At 50.4% G+C, this 7,306-nt stretch overlaps 1 non-coding gene across 1 annotated transcript; it reads right to left on the bottom strand.

The window, feature by feature from the left end:
- Positions 1-1,632: 1,632 nt before the first annotated feature.
- Positions 1,633-1,719, bottom strand: TRNASTOP-UCA (transfer RNA opal suppressor (anticodon UCA)). Its single transcript has one exon. It is a non-coding gene; the product is annotated as a tRNA-Sec (tRNA).
- Positions 1,720-7,306: the final 5,587 nt, after the last annotated feature.

The raw sequence follows: 7,306 nt of genomic DNA, 5'->3' as shown, positions 1-7,306 counted from the left end.
TAAAGAGCGCAGAGTGGATGGGGCCTATTTTGTTCTGGAGGAAAAAAAGTGAACTCAATGCCAGGCACAGATCCCAAGCTGTAGAGTTCACATTGCGCTCAGAGCATATAATTCCCATTTGTGTTTGTGTGCACGCAAGGCGAGGGTGGGGGCTGGTGGGGGGAGTGAATATAAGAATGTAATTGTCATAATTTAATCCAAAACTACTTCTTGGAAGAAAAAAAACCCAACAGGCCGACACAAAACAGCATGTTCAGTTATAAACACCACATGAAAGAGCTGTATTATGTTCTACTTGGTAACTGACATCGAACTTTAACGTTCTCAGCTGCCCACTACTGGGCAAAGGCCTTTCCAATGCTCCCCCCCCGTGATGCAAACAAAAGCCCCCAGCCAAACTGTGGCACAGATACCAGTTTCTGAGGCCGCAGCGAAATTCCACATAGAAAGTTCATTACGGGCAGAAGAGGCCGGCTGGTAGATGGAGTGGCAGGGGGCAGAGGGACAGCCATCTGGGACGTGGGGCGCTCCCAGCTGTGCTGGAGAGAGCGCACGCACATCCCCTGCAAGGCCATTAAAAAGTTGGCATGTGCCGTGTGAGCCGCGGAGGGGTTTTTATTTCCACCCCCCTAGATTTCCCATGACAGGCCAGTGTAGTCCCGGAGCAGCGGGTCTTGCTGGCACCGTGGCTGCCCCCACCAGCTGACGGGGTGCTCGGCAGGCTGGAGCAGTGGCAGCCAGGCTGGGTGGGGTCATGGCCCTCAGTGCCCTTCCCTTCTCCCAGGCCTTCAGCTGGAGTGAGTCACTCAGTGTAAAGGAAGCACAGTCATTCCGGCTGAGTTCCTTGGGGCTGCTTACCTGCTTTATGCCAGATGGCACTGCACCCCCCTCAAAAAGCACCCAGGAACATCAGAGAATTGATAGTTAACTTGGTATTACATCTCTCCCTCCGGGGGATTCACCAGGCAGAATCACCCTTCCTGCCCATGGGATGTGGAGGGTTGAGGAAATGCCCTCCGAATCCTTGCTCTCCCCTGCAACGGGGGTGGTTGGGGTCTGGTCTTCACAGAAGGCTCCACAAATCATCTGCTGGAGTCGTTGCAATAGGATATCACGAAATAAATGCCTTCTGCTTGAAGAATATGCTTTTAAGTTTCACGGTAACCTTTATTTTTTGTGGGGCTGGGTGACATTATTAGCGCCCGTGCTTACTGCTGAAGTGAAGCATCTTTGTTGTCGCGTGGGTGGGAGATGGGTTATCATCAATATGGAGCAGATCTAGAGAATGGCTTCTGTTATTTACTTCTCTGTTCTTGTAAGATGTGTGACACTGTTTTAACAAAGATCCGCTTAGCAGAATCCAATTAAAATCTGAATTACCACCCAGGCACCCTTGGGAGACTCCTTTCTTCGGCTGTGCCCAGCACGCCACCATTTCATCGCTCTGCTGTGCGCCTTGCTCTGAGGGGACAGCGAAAGGCAAAAAGAACTGTTTGCCACCTATGGAGGGGTGGGACCTGCCTGCTGCGCCCTGAGAGAGTGATCTGTGGGGTCAGGTGGAAGGAGGGTAAAAAGCAAAAGGCACAACTAGGGGCAGGGTCCCCAAGACCCAACATCTGGTCTGTACGGCCTCGCCCGAAAGGTGGAATTGAACCACTCTGTCGCTAGACAGCTACAGGTTTGAAGCCTGCACCCCAGACCACTGAGGGTCATCCGGGCAATTAACTTGCGGCGATCGGGCCCCTATATAAGCCCCCAGGAATCTCTTGCCCTGAGGTCAAGGTGAGAGATGCTTTTGGCCACGAGTTCCGCTCCCAGAGGTTCCCGGTGCAGCAAACCTGCCCAGAGCGGTGGGGCTGCTGCCCTAGGGGAGAAGGGCGGCTGCTGCTCTCTCTGCTGCTGGCCCAAAAGCACCCGGGCGCTGTATGCAAATAAAAGGGCGGTGATTGGCTGTCCCCGAAGGAGGGGCGGGGCGGGAGGCGCTCCGGGAAGGGCCCGCGGCCCTGGTGGCGTCCCCCGGCTCGGCCCGGGGCGGCGGGTGAGTCACGGCGCTTCCCAGAAGGAGCGGAGCCGTGCCAGCAGCGCGGCCGCCCCGCGCCCTGCCCGCCGCCCTTCCCTTCCCTTCCCTTCCCGCATCTCCGGGGTCCCTTACAACATCGGACGGGGCAGCTTGTGCAACGGGGGCCGCCCCCGACCCGGCCACGCTGCCGGCCCCGCTGTGATGCGGTGTGACGTGATGTGATCCCCCGTGTGCCGCGGCCGCCGGCCCGGGGCTGGCAGAGCAGCCGGCGATGCGGAATCAGCCTTTGTGCAGCCTTTGTTGTCCTGACACTCGTGTACCTTTCTCCCACTCAAGCTTGCTTCCCACCCGAGACAGTGGCCGTGGTACGGGCCCGCATTTTCTCTCCCCATCAGTGGGGCTGCCCGGTTGGTTAAGTGGCTGTGAGTATGGCTGCCCAGTTAGTTAAGACCATATAAATATGACACACAGGGATCGGCGGAGGAGACCAGAGCGCGGGCTCATTCTGAGCTGTATCTTTTCCTCTTTTTTTTTTCCCCAATATGTTTTTATTTTTTTTCTGTAGTGGCTAATGCCAGATACTCTGGAGGAAGATGTGAATCTCCCACGAGATACCTCGTAGAACAATAATATCCTCTGGGAGGAAATTCCTCCCTGGCCCCCAGCGGAGGATCAACTTATGCCCCGAAGTATGAGGATTGAAAACACTTGTAATTTTATCCTTGCGAGTGTAACTATAGAGGCTATTTTCATAAATGTCTAAACCCTTGCAAAATTACTCACATTTGCCTCGAGAGATTCCTCTGAAGTGGAGCCATTTCTGCAAATGCATGTGGTTTCCAGTGATTTTTAATTAGATGATTCTTTTTGGTGTAAGCAACAAATAAAACCGTAGGCCCATTCCCCTTCTTGCTTGCCCCAGGGGAGCTGAGGCTCAGAACTGCTCCTCAGTGGAGCAGCACCAGGGTGAAACCAGTACAGAACAGAATCAGGGCACAGCCTCAAGCTGGGAACCGTTTCGTAGGTGTCAGCAAAAGAAAGCAAATGATATATGATGGGGCAGCGCCATTCCCGCTCACACCTGGGAATGCTGCTGGGCACAGCTTTGCTTTCAGCACGTGGCTCCAAGTCATGACTTACCCCATTGGAATGGGACCAGCTCTGGTATCGTCTGGTGCACCGACTCCCCGACACGGGCAGGACTATGTCTGAGGCCTTATTGTTCATAGTGAGCAGCTTTTTTAGCAACTGAAATGTGTCTTTTAGAGGACATTTTAAACTCCCAACCCAGAAGCAGGATTTCTATCAGAAAGAGCTGGTTGGAGAGCTGCTCCTGTGCCTGCCAATGCTAGGTAGGAGTTTTTCTCCTCGTCCTTGGTTTGTAGGAGTTGTGGTCCCTGGTACATTCCTATCTCTTTACCTGGTACTTATCCCAGTAGCAGGTGGCGTAATCTAGTAAGTTGCTTTTGTGCATAAAAATGCATGGGGTGAGGAACTGGGGGCGTGCGTGGGAGGAGGTGCAGGGAAATTAGTCATGGGGAGGAAGAGGTTAGCGTGGGGGTTTGAGGAAATCAGGTGGCCGCAGCAATCCCTCCGGCTTCCAGCCCGGCCCATCCTGACATCTGCTGGGAGCGCGTCAGCTCAGAGATATGCTCCTGTCGGCCCAGCGGCGTGTGACCTTGCTGACCGATTCAGGCTGAACAGGAATGGCTGCCAGGGGTCGGAGGAGGCATTCCTGGCTCCTGTACTTCATTTTCAAGGCTCGGCTTTAACAACACTTTCACTTTCTCTTTGCTTTCCTCTCTAGCATCTATCTTTTCTGGATCTCTTCTCCTTTGGCGCCTCAGGGGAAGGCATCTTAGTGTGACAATACTGCTCTCATCTTCTCTCTCTTGCAGCCGCTAGGATTTTTAAGCAGAGATGTCTCTCTTTCGTGTCTTGTGATCAATCTCCCTGTGCTTTCCAGAAAAAGACTAGGCCAAGCACTCAAGTCCGAATGAAAAATAACAGCCAGGCAAAATACTCCAGCCAAGGAACCAAAAAAATCAATCAGAAGGCCGGCTACTAAAACTTCTCTTGTTCTGCAGGAAAGGAACATACAGAGATAATGAATGTGGCAGTTTCTAAAGATCAAGCAGTGGAGAAAGGTGCCCGAGGGTGTCAGCAGCAACATAGGAAATGATGCCGGACCTCAGAGTTGACAGGGAAGTGGTAACAAAGAAGTTTTGAGAATTATCTCCTTGACCAGATGCGAGTCCGTCTAGGTTCAGGTCTGCTTCTGGAGCGGAACTCTGCTAGCCACTGACTTCCCCAGCCATGGTTGAAAACAACATTTCCAGGACCACTGTGTGTCTGGTTTTTAAACGCCTTTTGTCACTTTTGACCAGGAAGGATTGCAGATGAATTGATGCGCCTGACAGTGGTGCTGGTCTCCTCCTGTGAGGAGGGGCTATAGGTGACGGGTGCTTATAGGCAATACTTTGTGCAGTTACCACTCCTGGGACCAATTTCTCTCAGCTTCTACTCAATGTGCTTGTGAGGGCCCAGGCACTGATCAGAAATAAGTGGGTAGAGCTGGCTGCTGGCTGCAGGTAAGGGCCATCATAGGACTTATAATTAGATTCATACGTCTAACAGAAATGCAAATCCTTCTAGGATTTTCAAAAGCATGTAAATAAGTTAACGGACCTGTTGATTTGAAAGGATCCTCAGCACCTGATTTGCCTTTAAATATTTCTTGGAAATCCTGTAAGCACTTGGCTTCGTCTTCAGACCAAGTGTCTTTGAAAATCTGACCCTTTGCCATTAAAAGTATAGAACAAATTCGGTTTATCAGCTTAATAATGAAAAAGCTTGCTTTCCTCAGTAATGCTCTTAATTAAAGCATTTCTCAGTGTCTTTGGACCTGATTCTCCACCTTATGCAGACAACTACACTATGCCAAATGGGTGCAGAGCACTGCCAATTTAGGTTTGATTCGATGCCCATTCAAGTTATTAGAAATCCTCCCACAGAAATCGATGGGATTTGGTTCGGGCCCCAGAGTCAATAGGGAATTTGGATTTGGCAGTATGTTACGCCCACGCTGCACCAGTATAAGCAAATATTCAAGGTACAAAGCCTTGCAGAATTTGGAAGAGGCTTTGTAAGGGACTCCTGGGGCAAACTGTAGCCTAGGCTATTTAAGCAATTCACACTGCCTAAGACTGTCAGTTGAGGAAGCATTAAAACAAATCAGTCTGAACTTTTCCTGTTCATTTTTATAGCACTCATACTACTTAACAATACACTGGGGTTTGTTTGTTTGTTTGTTTGTTTTTGTTTGGTTGGTTTTTTGTTTGTTTGTTTGTGGGTTTTTTTTGGTCCCAGCCAGGTTGACAGAACACATAATCATCCTTGGTGCTTTGTTCTTTTTGTTCTTACTTCTTTTAACCACCAGAACAAGATTTGTGTCAGAAAGGATAAGCCTAGATCCCTAGTGTATTAATAAATAATTATTTGGTGCAAGGTGGGGGATCAGAAGGGCTCTTATTCTTAGCAGCAGCAATGAAATTTTAGCAGCTGATGACGTCAGTGCTAAAATGTCAGTGTGAAACAGGCTGGAACAAATTAAGGGTGCGGTGTCGTCACTGTGAGAGCCACGCTGCCCTCCGCAGGGACTGTGGTTGGATGCTGCAGATGCAGTTCGGGAGATGAGGGGACAGAGGCTTGTGGGAGCTTCTCAGAAGCCTCCAAAACGCAACAACAATCATTTCAGTACCAGAAAGGTCAAAGAAGATGCCATTTGAACATCCCTAGCCACCTCACGGGGTGAGCTGACAGCAAGGGAAAGGCCATGTCTACGAAACAGATTCCAGGAACTGGTACAAAAAAAAAAAAAGGCCATCTTCTTAGTCACTTCACAAAGTGGGCTAACTCAACCTCTGGTGTCACTCCTGTGACTCAAATCAAAGAGAAATTTGGCCCAAGATGCCTTTTATGAAATGCTGCTTACAAGAGGGTGATGCGCTTGGAGTAGAGGTGGTCCTGAAGATTTTTATTGGTTAACTGTGCTGTTGCATTGAGAGGGTTGCTAGCTGAGAGGTGGCATCTTGGGCTCCTGAAATCTCAGGGTCTCCAACCCTCCTTCTTCTGGGTTTGGCAGATGAATTGGCTTGTCTGCAGGGGTTGTTGGGCTGGGGGACGTGCTGTCGTTGCGGGGTGGTAGGGAGGGTTGCAAGCATCCTGCCTTCCTTCATAGAGCCCTGTGATATTTTGTGCAGAAACACAGGAAAAGCTGAGATTCCCTGGACTGCTGTTTCTAGAACACTAGCACTGGTAACAAAAGTGCTCTGTGTTGTTTCACTCCTTTCTAGAACTGCTGTTCTGGTGGCTATCGGGATGCATGTGGTTACAGCAGACAGAGGAAAATATATTGAGATGTGTGCTTATCTATCAATCGTACCAGCTGCTTCTGGCATGCAGCAACTGGCTGACCACAGTAAGGGAAGGAGGATGTAATCAGTTAGCAAAGGCACTCCTTTCTCAGCAAGGACGATAAGGATTATTGGCAAACCCACAGAGAGTTACGGGAATAGAGGAATTGGTGTGCTGAGGTCACTTCCTATCACTCGGGAGTCCCTGTGCTCGGAGCATTGTGTTTGCTTTCCTGGGACAGATCTTGGGGGCTGTCTGCATTAGTTCAGACATAGAAGTGCACTCGCTTTGTCTCGGCACACAGAAAGCTCACTCAGAGATGTTGCCGTCCTGGTCCCATCCTGGTCTTTTATCTCATTTTCGGGGAAGGATTCAAACTGGCTGTGAGAACAGAGAGTAATTCCTAACCACAGCTGTACACCAACAAAACACCTTGCTGCAGAGATATTTGCAAAACCAGGCATGACTTAATCAATTCAGGGAAGAGGCATATGCCAACAGAAACACTCTTTTGCCAACACAAACCGCGGTGCTGCTAGAGGAGTATCGGCGATTCCACTCTTGTCAGCGTGGGACCTCCGCTGCACTGGTGAGGTGCTGTACAGGCAGGCAGTGCAGGAGGTTCCCAGCCGCTGAGATCACGCAGGGCTTTGCACCTCAGCGCTGAGGTGAGCCCCTGCTCCCTCATCTCAAGAGAATGTAGTGGCCACTTCAGCTGCACCTGTATCAACAAAGAATTTATATAAACTGGAGGTGAGCTTCTGAGAGTGCAGCTGGTTGCTGCTGCAGTCTGTAGATGGGAAAATTGGCCGCCACATTGCATGTGGTCAACTCAAGGCTTGGTGATTCCTCAGGAGTACCTGGTGTCTT

This window comes from Columba livia, chromosome 3 (assembly GCF_036013475.1).
Source record: "Columba livia isolate bColLiv1 breed racing homer chromosome 3, bColLiv1.pat.W.v2, whole genome shotgun sequence".
NCBI lineage: Eukaryota > Metazoa > Chordata > Aves > Columbiformes > Columbidae > Columba > Columba livia.
The sequence above is the reverse complement of the archived record's forward strand: the minus strand, read 5'-3'. Positions and strand labels throughout refer to the sequence as shown.